Source organism: Pleurodeles waltl, chromosome 7, assembly GCF_031143425.1.
Source record: "Pleurodeles waltl isolate 20211129_DDA chromosome 7, aPleWal1.hap1.20221129, whole genome shotgun sequence".
NCBI classification, from domain to species: Eukaryota; Metazoa; Chordata; class Amphibia; order Caudata; family Salamandridae; genus Pleurodeles; species Pleurodeles waltl.
Window position 1 is genome coordinate 764309805 of NC_090446.1, and position 14332 is coordinate 764324136.

Genomic DNA, 14332 nt, shown 5'->3' on the forward strand with positions numbered 1-14332 from the left:
TAGTGACCAGAGGCCCACATTCTCAATAAATATTCTATTATATGGTCCCTCTAGTCAATTTTAACAGTTTATTTCACCAATCCCACATTACTGCATTCACCACCGGTAAAAATTTCAAAAAAAATCTCCGGCAATGAGCCCCCTCGAGGGGCCCTTCAGGCATTGCATCGCCGGCCTGACGAGGAGCAAAACCCGATGATGAAGCATTTCACCAAATGGTGAGTGACAGCTCTTGTTCCCGAGTTTGGCTACTGACAGGAACCAATTGATTTATCCTGGATAGGGTGGAGATCAATCACCTCCATTGTGGAACTGTGCATCCATTCTTTTGTGTCTTATAGGGTAGTACTGTGCACAGGACCAATTAGAAAATCTCCCACCATATAAGCCCTCTGTAAGGAAATGCCTCCTTGGCATGGTTACCCCCTGACATTTTGCCTTTTGTTGATGCCAGTTATGATTGAAAGTGTGCTGGGGCCTTGCTAACCAGGCCCAGCACCAGGGTTCTTTCCCTTAACTGTACCTTTGTTCCCACAATTGCCACAGCCCTGGCACTCATAAGTCCCTTGTAAATGGTACCCCTGGTACCAAGGGCCCTGATGCCAGGGAAGGTCTCTAAGGGCTGCAGAATGTCTTATGCCACCCTGGGGACCCCCTCACTCAGCACATGCACACTGCCTCACAGCTTGTGTGTGCTGGTGGGGAGAAAATGACTAAGTCGACATGGCACTCCCTTCAGAGTGCCATGCCCACCTCACACTGCCTGTGGCATAGGTAAGTCACCCCTCTAGAAGGCCTTACAGCCCTAAGGCAGGGTGCACTATACCACAGGTGAGGGCACCAGTGCATGAGCACTATGCCCCTGCAGTATCTAAGCAAAACCTTAGACATTGTAAGTGCAGGGTAGCCATGAGAGTATATGGTCTGGGAGTTTGTCAAACACGAACTCCACCGTTCCATAATGTCTACACTGAAATCTGGGAAGTTTGGTATCAAACGCCTCAGCACAATAAATGCACACTGATGCCAGTGTGGAATTTATTGTAAAATGCACCCAGAGTGCATCTTAGAGATGCCCCCTGAATACCAGTCCAACTCCTAGTGCTAGGCTGACCAGTTTCTGCCAGCCTGCCACAACCAGACGAGTTGCTGGCCACATGGGGAGAGTGACTGTCACTCTGTGGCCAGGAACAAAGCCTGTACTGGGTGGAGGTGCTTCTCACCTCCCCTTGCAGGAACTGTAACACCTGGCGGTGAGCCTCAAAGGCTCATGCCATTTGTTACAGCACCCCAGGGCTTCCCAGCTAGTGGAGATGCCGCCCCTCCGGCCACTGCCCCCACTTTTGGCGGCAAGGCTGGAGGAGATAATGAGAAAAACAAGGAGGAGTCACCCACCAGTCAGGACAGCCCCTAAGGTGTCCTGAGCTGAGGTGACACCTGCCTTTAGAAATCCTCCATCTTGAGATTGGAGGATTCCCCGAATATGATTAGGGATGTGCCCCCCTCCCCTCACGGAGGAGGCACAAAGAGGGTGTAGCCACCCACCAGGACAGCAGCCATTGGCTATGGCCCTCCTGACCTAAACACCCCCCTAAATCTAGTATTTAGGGGCACCCCAGAACCCAGGAAATCAGATTCCTGCAACAAGAAGGACTGTTCACCTGAAAGCCCTGCAGAGACGATGGAGACGACAACTGCTTTGGCCCCAGCCCTACCAGCCTGTCTCCAGAATCAAAGAACCTGCACAGCGAGGCATCCGACAGGGACCAGCAACCTCTGAAGCCTCAGAGGACTGCCCTGAACCCGAAGGACCAAGAAACTCCCATGAACAGCGGCACTGCTCAAAATCAGCAACAACTTTGCAACTCTCTTGCAAACTTTTAAAGAACTCACTCTTCCCGCCGGAAGTGTGAGACTTCACCCTCTGCACCCGACACCCCTGGCTCAAGATCCAGAGAACCAACACTACAGGGAGGACTCTCAGGTGACTGAGACCTCGTGAGTAACCAGAGACGACCCCACTGGACCCTCACAGCGACGCATGCAGTGAGAATCCAGAGGCTCCCCCTCACCGCGACTGCCTGTAACAAGGAACCCGATGCCTGGACCAAGCACTGCATCCACAGCCCCCAGGACCAGAAGGAACTGAACTTCAGTGCAGGAGTGACCCCCAGCTGACCCTCTGCGTAGCCCAGTCGGTAGCTGGCCCGAGAAGTCCCCCTGTGCCCTGCCTGCACCACTAGAGTGCCCCCGGGTCCCTCCATTGATTTCTACTACAAACCTGACCCCTGCTTTACACACTGCACCCAGCCGCCTCTGTGCCGCTGAGGGTGTGTTTTGTGTGCCTACTTGTGTCCCCCCACCAGTGCTCTACAAAACCCCCCTGGTCTGCCCTCCGAAGACCTGTTGGTAGACCGGAACCGCATCACCCCTGTTCTTCATAGGCGCCTATGTGTTTTGGGCCATCCTTTGACCTCTGCACCTGACCGGCCCGGTGTTGCTGGTGCGGTGACTTTGGGGTTGCCTTGAACCCCCAACGGTGGGCTGCCTATGCCCAGGAACTTGAACTCGTAAGTGCCTTAATTACATGAAAAACTAACCATTACTTACCTCCCCCAGGAACTGTTGATTTTTGCACTGTGTCCACTTTTAAAATAGCTTATTGCCATTTTCACTAAAACCGTGTATGTTACTGCTCTAATTCAAAGTTCCTAATTTACCTGTGTGGAGTACCTTGCATTTTATGTATTTACTTCAAATCTTGAATCTTGTGGTTCTAAAATAAATTAAAAATGTTTTTTTTCTATATAAAAACTATTGGCCTGGAGTTACGTCTTTGAGTGTATGTTTCTCATTTATTGCCTGTGTGTGTACAACAAATGCTTAACACTACCCTCTGATAAGCCTACTGCTCGACCACACTACCAAAAAATAGAGCATAAGAATGATCTAATTTTGCCACTATCTTACCTCCATGGGGAACCCTTGGACTCTGTGCACACTATCTCTCACTTTGAGATAGTATATACAGAGCCAACTTGCTACACCCTCTTTTGCTGTTTTGACATAAATTGAAAACCTGACCTGTCACAAACCCCTGTGTGCCAGGTCCACTATCACTGCATGTGCCAGGTGTAAGTCACCTCTAAGGCAGGGGGCATCCAGGCACATGTGAGGGCATATATGCATGAGCAGATCTGCCCTTGCTATGTCTGGTCAATCACCTCCATTTTGGAACTGTGCATCCATCCTTTTGTGACAGGTTTTCAATTTAACCTGCACCAAAACATGCAGCCTGCAATGGCAGCACTTGTGTGAGTTTGGTGAGAGGTCCCTGAGGGTAAGACACCTTCCTTAGTACCCCAGACACTAGGTAACAGGGGTACCATTTACTAGGGACATACAGTGGTATCTAAAGAGTTTGCCAACTGTGCAAAACAACTGTGCAGTTTTGGGGAACAAGATATGGCACTGGGGACCTGATTAGCAGGGATTCAGTGCACTAACAGTCAAAGCCACATCAGAAACCAAGCAAAAAGTGGGGGCTAACAATGTCAAAAAAGGTGCTCTCCTACAGGGTGTGTCACTTACTGCCTATGTGTGTGCCTTACATGCTTAGCATTACCTTCTGATATGCCTAACTGCTCGCCCACACCACCACTAAAGAGAGCATTTGGGATGTCATTTGTGCGATACCTTTGGGTTTGTCTGGACTCTTTGCAAAGTGTCCCGCTCTTTAGTCCACTACATAAAGAGCTAGCTTTCTACAAAGAGGAAAAAGAAGCAGAGGAATATACACTTCAAAAGACGCAGACCCCAACATAAAACTTCAAAGACTCAGAATCTAAATCAGATTTGGTGTCTGGAAATGGACTAGAAGAAATGGAGTCTGAGACCCTAAAAAACGTCAACTGCCAAGCACCAGATGGGCTGCGTGGGAGGGAAGCGCTGCAAGACTTCTGCCTGTGAACAGTACTGGGGACCTCGGTCTGCTAGTCCCCTTGTTGAGTGAGGGGACAACACCCAAGCAATCCACGACCACCTGCTCTGGAGCCTCGAGTACCAGTGCCTGACTGCTGGCACAGGGCAGTGTGCCTTGCAAGGAAGAGGAGAGCATTGGTGGTAGCAGGGTCCAGTGGAGAGCCTTGTTGAGTGGACTCAGAGTGCGAGGAAACAGGTGTTACACTGATCGGGTTGCTGTCCATGTGTTGCACTGAATCAGTGACCCCAATAATCCAGGACAGGGCTGCTGTGAAAATAGCCATGGTAAAGACTGGTGCGCAGTCACAGCTGTAGCTTTGTGCGGTAGCGCTGCTGTGACCCTATATGCCAGGAGGGGCCACCGTGGTAAAGAGACTGCCGCTCGGTAAAGACTGAAGCCTTATGTGTAGTGATACGGTGACCCTGTATGCGAGGAGGGGTCGCCACAATTAAAACTGGCATGCAGTAAGGGCTAAATCAGTGTGTGGCAGCAGTATGGAAACCCTTTATGTCAGGAGGGGCTGCCATGAATAACTTTGCTGTGCTGACCGGGCCAGAGCCTGTGGACAGCGAACGGCGGTGACCCGTAGGTCACCGGATGCCACAAGGGTTGCGACTCATTCGATCCTGTTGGATGAGTGAGGATGGCATGAGAGCATCATTACCAAAGTGTGGGACTAAGAATATGGTTGTCGTACCAATCTCCCCTCCCCCTTTTCAATCTGGAGCGTGTGAACATCTACCCCGCAGGAGAAGCTGCAAGAAATCTTTCATAGCTGCAGGAGCGCAAGCACGAAGGAGAGAACCTGAGCCAGCCAAGTGCAGCCCTGAGTCCGCATGCGGCCTATTCACCCGATGTGGACTGGAGCTGCGACAAACGTCCACAGACAGGGCACACTACAGGACTCAGGACTCCTCCCTTCTGCAGGAGCCAGTAAGAGCTGTTTCAGGCCTGACAGCCCCGAGGGTAGTTGCTGATAAATCAAGCATGTATGCACCTGAGCACTACTAACTGTAAATCAGAGTTGTAGTGGACTCTCAAGACTGACTTCTATTGGGCGGGACAAACCCTGGATGTTACCAATAGGGAATGGGAAATAACCACGATCATTAATATGAAAGACTGAGGGGACAGGGAACTGCCAGAGACACACAAGAGCCCCGACCTTGGGAGAGGACTGTGCAACTGTTGGTGAATGTTGTGTTTTTCCTTTGTCAGGCATGCAGTAGAAAAGAAATACTTCTCTTTTTTCATAAAAGTGCGTATTTGGCAGAACAGTGATTCATTGCTGCTGCTGCCCGCCTTTTGAGTTGTGAGTTTGTGTTCACTAATCTGCATTGACAACTCCTCACTGAGGGAGCCTTTGACTGCTCAGACTATGTACCCTGGATAGTCAAGTGCAGAAACAGTATTTGCCTCCTTTCATCGGAGTCCATATTGTCAGGCCCCTGAGACATCAGGAGTAAAAGGCCTCAACCACCACAGTTGGTCCCAGCAGCCCCTGCGAGCCCCATTGCCCTCTAAAAGGGTTCTACTAGCTGCATCATTTTGTAGGTGTACAAAATTACTCAAGCCCATTTTTTTTTTCCAGCTTGCTGATCTGATTTGAATTTAAGAACAAAACAAAAAAAGGGTGGGTTGGTAATACCCGGTATTGGATTGCTTGTGTTTCGGTTCCAGGAGGACCTGGCAGTTCTGGCTGGACTGCTCATAATGGAGCTGGGTCAACACTGATTTGCATAGGACTGGGTCCAAACTAAGGTGGCTTGGTGTGCAAAACAGAGATTAGTTGGGGTGTTGCCTGAGTCATTACCAGTGGCTGAGATTAATTCAAGCATTCCACCCATCACTTTTTTTGTACACTTTATCTCATCACGAGGCACAGGACCCCAGAGAATAAGTGTTTCAGTTTAGTACAACAGAATGTGTTACCCTCCAAGACCTTACCCAGTGCAAAGGCATGTCTAAAAGTGACATTAAAAACGTAGGACTCTCTTTAGTGAATATTAAAAAAAGTTTGGAATGCAAAGCATTCTTACAAAGAAAAGCAATGACAGAATTAGAGTATGTAGGGCAAAACACTGCCAAATATTATGATCCTCTGCTTGAAGATTAATTCAAACAGCTGAAGAGGAATAGTGCCCCTGTAGAAAGTAGTCAAAGGCTAAAAATCACCTTATCTATCACTACACCATTGTTTTCAATATTGTTAGTGGATCAATCGACTGGCCCTCCTCACTTCAATCTATCTGCTATCTTCAATAAAAGATGTAGACTCATTTCCTAAACAACATAACAATAAGCATAAACTGCTCCTCCTATGACAAAGTGTTCACTTTAATAAGGGAACCTACAACAGCTGGAACACAGGGGCCAAGAAGATTTGCAACTGCACTTTTGAAATCTGATTGTCCAGACTGAGCTGCCAGTCTCGCCACACAGCAAAATTCATATTTTTGTGCACAAATCCTTGAATCTTAGAAGGGCTTTATATCCTACCCCATTCATAAAAAGGACTCAATGAGGAAGAGAAGCTGCCTAGATGTTGGGGCAAAGGATTCTGCCTTTTTGCTTTTGTAAGAGCTAACAGCCAGGACCACAGAGGCAAATTTACTTCCATGGAACCAGAGAGAATACAGTGCTCAAAGTCCCACTGTTGATAAAATGATAGCTCCATCTATGCTTGTTCACAGTTACACTAAACAAAAAGGAAACTCAACTCCATGCATGTTTCATACACTTTAAAACCGTCTTTAAAGGCAACATTTGTGGTAAACTCTGGACAAGCTTGTATCTTTGGAAATGTATAAAGCACTTGGATACAACGATTAGACAGTTTGAATAAATCAGATATGGGCTTAGCTCTAGAAATAAGAGCTGGCCTGCTCTTGGTTTCCACAAACCCCCCTTCCTTACTTGTTTTACAATACGCAGATGGTACAGTACTGTTCGACAGGACCAGCATTAACCTTTAATCTAGGCAAGTAATCTAACAACTGTCTCAAGCATCACCATCTTCAAGAAAACGTATATTCAAGAAAGAGTTAACAGGAAGTACTTTTTTCTGCATGTACCACAAAGTTATGCAGAAAATGCTCAAACTACAAATATTGTGGATTTTGAGACCTACCAATGAGTCCTTTGCCCCTAAAGTTTAGATTGAAGCACTGTATCAAATGCCTGTTTGACAGTAAAAAGACTCCAGTAAAGACAAAATACATGAATTGCTGCAGCAGATTGCCGCCATCATCATATTTTAATCAAAGTTTACTTAAAAAATAACATTTGTAACTTTCGGATAATACCAATAAAGCAAGCAAAGATGAAGCGAGGATACTGAATAAACATTAATTATGGAAAAAAGGTTTACTAACCTATGAGCAAGAAAAATTAAAAAGTCATAAATAGAACACTGTGAGGAACAATGCATCCAAGAATGCTCAAGCCTTAGATAAGATTAGTGACTAGAAATCTCATCCTACTGCACTGAAACTGCATTCATATAGTGCTTAGCACTGAATTGCTATGAGGGCAGATAAACAGTTGTAGGAAGTTGGCTCTGTATGTGCTATTTCAAAGTAAGGAATAGCATGCACAGAGTCCAAGGGTTCCCCTTAGAGGTAAAATAGTGGTAAAAAGAGATAATACTAATGCTCTATTTTGTGGTAGTGTGGTCGAGCAGTAGGCTTATCCAAGGAGTAGTGTTAAGCATTTGTTGTACATACACATAGACAATAAATGAGGTACACACACTCAGAGACAAATCCAGCCAATAGGTTTTTATATAGAAAAATATCTTTTCTTAGTTTATTTTAAGAACCACAGGTTCAAATTCTACATGTAATATCTCATTCGAAAGGTATTGCAGGTAAGTACTTTAGGAACTTCAAATCATCAAAATTGCATGTATACTTTTCAAGTTATTCACAAATAGCTGTTTTAAAAGTGGACACTTAGTGCAATTTTCACAGTTCCTAGGGGAGGTAAGTATTTGTTAGGTTAACCAGGTAAGTAAGACACTTACAGGGCTTAGTTCTTGGTCCAAGGTAGCCCACCGTTGGGGGTTCAGAGCAACCCCAAAGTCACCACACCAGCAGCTCAGGGCCGGTCAGGTGCAGAGTTCAAAGTGGTGCCCAAAACGCATAGGCTAGAATGGAGAGACGGGGGTGCCCCGGTTCCGGTCTGCTTGCAGGTTAGTACCCGCGTCTTCGGAGGGCAGACCAGGGGGGTTTTGTAGGGCACCGGGGGGGACACAAGCCCACACAGAAATTTCACCCTCAGCAGCGCTGGGGCGGCCGGGTGCAGTGTAGAAACAAGCGTCGGGTTGTAATGGAAGTCAATGGGAGATCTAGGGATCTCTTCAGCGCTGCAGGGGAAACCTCCACTTGGTCAAGGGAGAGGGACTCCTGGGGGTCACTCCTCCAGTGAAAGTCCGGTCCTTCAGGTCCTGGGGGCTGCGGGTGCAGGGTCTCTCCCAGGTGTCGGGACTTAGGATTCAAAGAGTCGCGGTCAGGGGAAGCCTCGGGATTCCCTCTGCAGGCGGCGCTGTGGGGGCTCAGGGGGGACAGGTTTTTGTACTCACAGTCTTAGAGTAGTCCTGGGGTCCCTCCTGAGGTGTCGGATCGCCACCAGCCGAGTCGGGGTCGCCGGGTGCAGTGTTGCAAGTCTCACGCTTCTTGCGGGGAGCTTGCAGGGTTCTTTAAAGCTGCTGGAAACAAAGTTGCAACTTTTCTTGGAGCAGGTCCGCTGTCCTCGGGAGTTTCTTGTCTTTTCGAAGCACGGGCAGTCCTCAGAGGATGTCGAGGTCGCTGGTCCCTTTGGAAGGAGTCGCTGGAGCAGGATCTTTGGAAGGCAGGAGACAGGCCGGTGAGTTTCTGGAGCCAAGGCAGTTGTCGTCTTCTGGTCTTCCTCTGCAGGGGTTTTCAGCTAGGCAGTCCTTCTTCTTGTAGTTGCAGGAATCTAATTTTCTAGGGTTCAGGGTAGCCCTTAAATACTAAATTTAAGGGCGTGTTTAGGTCTGGGGGGTTAGTAGCCAATGGCTACTAGCCCTGAGGGTGGGTACACCCTCTTTGTGCCTCCTCCCAAGGGGAGGGGGTCACAATCCTAACCCTATTGGGGGAATCCTCCATCTGCAAGATGGAGGATTTCTAAAAGTTAGAGTCACTTCAGCTCAGGACACCTTAGGGGCTGTCCTGACTGGCCAGTGACTCCTCCTTGTTGCTTTCTTTGTTCCCTCCAGCCTTGCCGCCAAAAGTGGGGGCCGTGGCCGGAGGGGGCGGGCAACTCCACTAAGCTGGAGTGCCCTGCTGGGCTGTGACAAAGGGGTGAGCCTTTGAGGCTCACCGCCAGGTGTTACAGCTCCTGCCTGGGGGAGGTGTTAGCATCTCCACCCAGTGCAGGCTTTGTTACTGGCCTCAGAGTGACAAAGGCACTCTCCCCATGGGGCCAGCAACATGTCTCTGGTGTGGCAGGCTGCTGGAACTAGTCAGCCTACACAGACAGTCGGTTAGGTTTCAGGGGGCACCTCTAAGGTGCCCTCTGTGGTGTATTTTACAATAAAATGTACACTGGCATCAGTGTGCATTTATTGTGCTGAGAAGTTTGATACCAAACTTCCCAGTTTTCAGTGTAGCCATTATGGTGCTGTGGAGTTCGTGTTTGACAGACTCCCAGACCATATACTCTTATGGCTACCCTGCACTTACGATGTCTAAGGTTTTGTTTAGACACTGTAGGGGTACCATGCTCATGCACTGGTACCCTCACCTATGGTATAGTGCACCCTGCCTTAGGGCTGTAAGGCCTGCTAGAGGGGTGTCTTACCTATACTGCATAGGCAGTGAGAGGCTGGCATGGCACCCTGAGGGGAGTGCCATGTCGACTTACTCGTTTTGTCCTCACTAGCACACACAAGCTGGCAAGCAGTGTGTCTGTGCTGAGTGAGAGGTCTCCAGGGTGGCATAAGACATGCTGCAGCCCTTAGAGACCTTCCTTGGCATCAGGGCCCTTGGTACTAGAAGTACCAGTTACAAGGGACTTATCTGGATGCCAGGGTCTGCCAATTGTGGATACAAAAGTACAGGTTAGGGAAAGAACACTGGTGCTGGGGCCTGGTTAGCAGGCCTCAGCACACTTTCAATTGTAAACATAGCATCAGCAAAGGCAAAAAGTCAGGGGGCAACCATGCCAAGGAGGCATTTCCTTACACAACCCCCCCCCCAAACGAAAGAGGATGAGACTAACCTTTCCCAAGAGAGTCTTCATTTTCTAAGTGGAAGAACCTGGAAAGGCCATCTGCATTGGCATGGGCAGTCCCAGGTCTGTGTTCCACTATAAAGTCCATTCCCTGTAGGGAGATGGACCACCTCAACAGTTTAGGATTTTCACCTTTCATTTGCATCAGCCATTTTAGAGGTCTGTGGTCAGTTTGAACCAGGAAGTGAGTCCCAAAGAGGTATGGTCTCAGCTTCTTCAGGGACCAAACCACAGCAAAGGCCTCCCTCTCAATGGCACTCCAACGCTGCTCCCTGGGGAGTAACCTCCTGCTAATGAAAGCAACAGGCTGGTCAAGGCCATCATCATTTGTTTGGGACAAAACTGCCCCTATCCCATGTTCAGAGGCATCAGTCTGCACAATGAACTGCTTAGAATAATCTGGAGCTTTTAGAACTGGTGCTGAGCACATTGCCTGTTTCAGGGTGTCAAAGGCCTGTTGGCATTCCACAGTCCAGTTCACTTTCTTGGGCATTTTCTTGGAGGTGAGTTCAGTGAGGGCTGTCACAATGGATCCATATCCCTTCACAAACCTCCTGTAATACCCAGTCAAGCCAAGGAATGCCCTGACTTGAGTCTGGGTTTTTGGAGCTACCCAGTCCAGAATAGTCTGGATCTTGGGTTGGAGTGGCTGAACTTGGCCTCCACCTACAAGGTGGCCCAAGTAAACCACAGTTCCCTGCCCTATCTGGCATTTGGATGCCTTGATAGAGAGGCCTGCAGATTGCAGAGCCTTCAAAACCTTCTTCAGGTGGACCAGGTGATCCTGCCAGGTGGAGCTAAAGACAGCAATATCATCAAGATAAGCTGTGCTAAAGGACTCCAAGCCAGCAAGGACTTGATTCACCTTATGTGTATGTACAACAAATGCTTAACACTACTCCTTGGATAAGCCTACTGCTCGACCACACTACCACAAAATAGAGCATTAGTATTATCTCTTTTTACCACTATTTTACCTCTAAGGGGAACCCTTGGACTCTGTGCATGCTATTCCTTACTTTGAAATAGCACATACAGAGCCAACTCCAGTCTCTTTGGAGGCGTGGGTTCGAATCCCACCGCTGCCACCAATGTAGGAAGTTGGCTCTGTATGTGCTATTTCAAAGTAAGGAATAGCATGCACAGAGTCCAAGGGTTCCCCTTAGAGGTAAAATAGTGGTAAAAAGAGATAATACTAATGCTCTATTTTGTGGTAGTGTGGTCGAGCAGTAGGCTTATCCAAGGAGTAGTGTTAAGCATTTGTTGTACATACACATAGACAATAAATGAGGTACACACACTCAGAGACAAATCCAGCCAATAGGTTTTTATATAGAAAAATATATTTTCTTAGTTTATTTTAAGAACCACAGGTTCAAATTCTACATGTAATATCTCATTCGAAAGGTATTGCAGGTAAGTACTTTAGGAACTTCAAATCATCAAAATTGCATGTATACTTTTCAAGTTATTCACAAATAGCTGTTTTAAAAGTGGACACTTAGTGCAATTTTCACAGTTCCTAGGGGAGGTAAGTATTTGTTAGGTTAACCAGGTAAGTAAGACACTTACAGGGCTTAGTTCTTGGTCCAAGGTAGCCCACCGTTGGGGGTTCAGAGCAACCCCAAAGTCACCACACCAGCAGCTCAGGGCCGGTCAGGTGCAGAGTTCAAAGTGGTGCCCAAAACGCATAGGCTAGAATGGAGAGACGGGGGTGCCCCGGTTCCGGTCTGCTTGCAGGTTAGTACCCGCGTCTTCGGAGGGCAGACCAGGGGGGTTTTGTAGGGCACCGGGGGGGACACAAGCCCACACAGAAATTTCACCCTCAGCAGCGCTGGGGCGGCCGGGTGCAGTGTAGAAACAAGCGTCGGGTTGTAATGGAAGTCAATGGGAGATCTAGGGATCTCTTCAGCGCTGCAGGCAGGCAAGGGGGGGGGTTCCTCGGGGAAACCTCCACTTGGTCAAGGGAGAGGGACTCCTGGGGGTCACTCCTCCAGTGAAAGTCCGGTCCTTCAGGTCCTGGGGGCTGCGGGTGCAGGGTCTCTCCCAGGTGTCGGGACTTAGGATTCAAAGAGTCGCGGTCAGGGGAAGCCTCGGGATTCCCTCTGCAGGCGGCGCTGTGGGGGCTCAGGGGGGACAGGTTTTTGTACTCACAGTCTTAGAGTAGTCCTGGGGTCCCTCCTGAGGTGTCGGATCGCCACCAGCCGAGTCGGGGTCGCCGGGTGCAGTGTTGCAAGTCTCACGCTTCTTGCGGGGAGCTTGCAGGGTTCTTCAAAGCTGCTGGAAACAAAGTTGCAGCTTTTCTTGGAGCAGGTCCGCTGTCCTCAGGAGTTTCTTGTCTTTTCGAAGCAGGGGCAGTCCTCAGAGGATGTCGAGGTCGCTGGTCCCTTTGGAAGGCGTCGCTGGAGCAGGATCTTTGGAAGGCAGGAGACAGGCCGGTGAGTTTCTGGAGCCAAGGCAGTTGTCGTCTTCTGGTCTTCCTCTGCAGGGGTTTTCAGCTAGGCAGTCCTTCTTCTTGTAGTTGCAGGAATCTAATTTTCTAGGGTTCAGGGTAGCCCTTAAATACTAAATTTAAGGGCGTGTTTAGGTCTGGGGGGTTAGTAGCCAATGGCTACTAGCCCTGAGGGTGGGTACACCTTCTTTGTGCCTCCTCCCAAGGGGAGGGGGTCACAATCCTAACCCTATTGGGGGAATCCTCCATCTGCAAGATGGAGGATTTCTAAAAGTTAGAGTCACTTCAGCTCAGGACACCTTAGGGGCTGTCCTGACTGGCCAGTGACTCCTCCTTGTTGCTTTCTTTGTTCCCTCCAGCCTTGCCGCCAAAAGTGGGGGCCGTGGCCGGAGGGGGCGGGCAACTCCACTAAGCTGGAGTGCCCTGCTGGGCTGTGACAAAGGGGTGAGCCTTTGAGGCTCACCGCCAGGTGTTACAGCTCCTGCCTGGGGGAGGTGTTAGCATCTCCACCCAGTGCAGGCTTTGTTACTGGCCTCAGAGTGACAAAGGCACTCTCCCCATGGGGCCAGCAACATGTCTCTGGTGTGGCAGGCTGCTGGAACTAGTCAGCCTACACAGACAGTCGGTTAGGTTTCAGGGGGCACCTCTAAGGTGCCCTCTGTGGTGTATTTTACAATAAAATGTACACTGGCATCAGTGTGCATTTATTGTGCTGAGAAGTTTGATACCAAACTTCCCAGTTTTCAGTGTAGCCATTATGGTGCTGTGGAGTTCGTGTTTGACAGACTCCCAGACCATATACTCTTATGGCTACCCTGCACTTACGATGTCTAAGGTTTTGTTTAGACACTGTAGGGGTACCATGCTCATGCACTGGTACCCTCACCTATGGTATAGTGCACCCTGCCTTAGGGCTGTAAGGCCTGCTAGAGGGGTGTCTTACCTATACTGCATAGGCAGTGAGAGGCTGGCATGGCACCCTGAGGGGAGTGCCATGTCGACTTACTCGTTTTGTCCTCACTAGCACACACAAGCTGGCAAGCAGTGTGTCTGTGCTGAGTGAGAGGTCTCCAGGGTGGCATAAGACATGCTGCAGCCCTTAGAGACCTTCCTTGGCATCAGGGCCCTTGGTACTAGAAGTACCAGTTACAAGGGACTTATCTGGATGCCAGGGTCTGCCAATTGTGGATACAAAAGTACAGGTTAGGGAAAGAACACTGGTGCTGGGGCCTGGTTAGCAGGCCTCAGCACACTTTCAATGGTAAACATAGCATCAGCAAAGGCAAAAAGTCAGGGGGCAACCATGCCAAGGAGGCATTTCCTTACAACAGTGTTTAACATTTTTTTCCTGCCCATCAACAATATTCAAGCTCTCAAATGCATATGACATGCTGAGCAAGTATATTCTTTCTGAGATCCAATAAAGCACACAGTCTGAAACAAGAGGCTACATCCAGTCACTGACTACTACAGTAATGAACAGAATACGTACAAATGATGAAAGTATGTTTCATGTTTAAGAGTTGAACGCCACTAATATTTATTCCAAGGTTTTAAGAATCAGAAGGAATGGTCATTTTTTCACATAAAGAAAGTTTAAAAAAAGAAATACATTGTGCCATACAGCTTTTTTTATTCAAAAA

General features: G+C 48.6%; 1 protein-coding gene across 1 annotated transcript in view; it reads right to left on the reverse strand.

Annotated features, from left to right (window-relative positions):
* The window catches only part of DDX46 (DEAD-box helicase 46), a 669293-nt gene that overhangs the window by 344314 nt on the left and 310647 nt on the right, over nucleotides 1–14332 (reverse strand). The gene's annotated exons all lie outside the window — the stretch shown is intronic.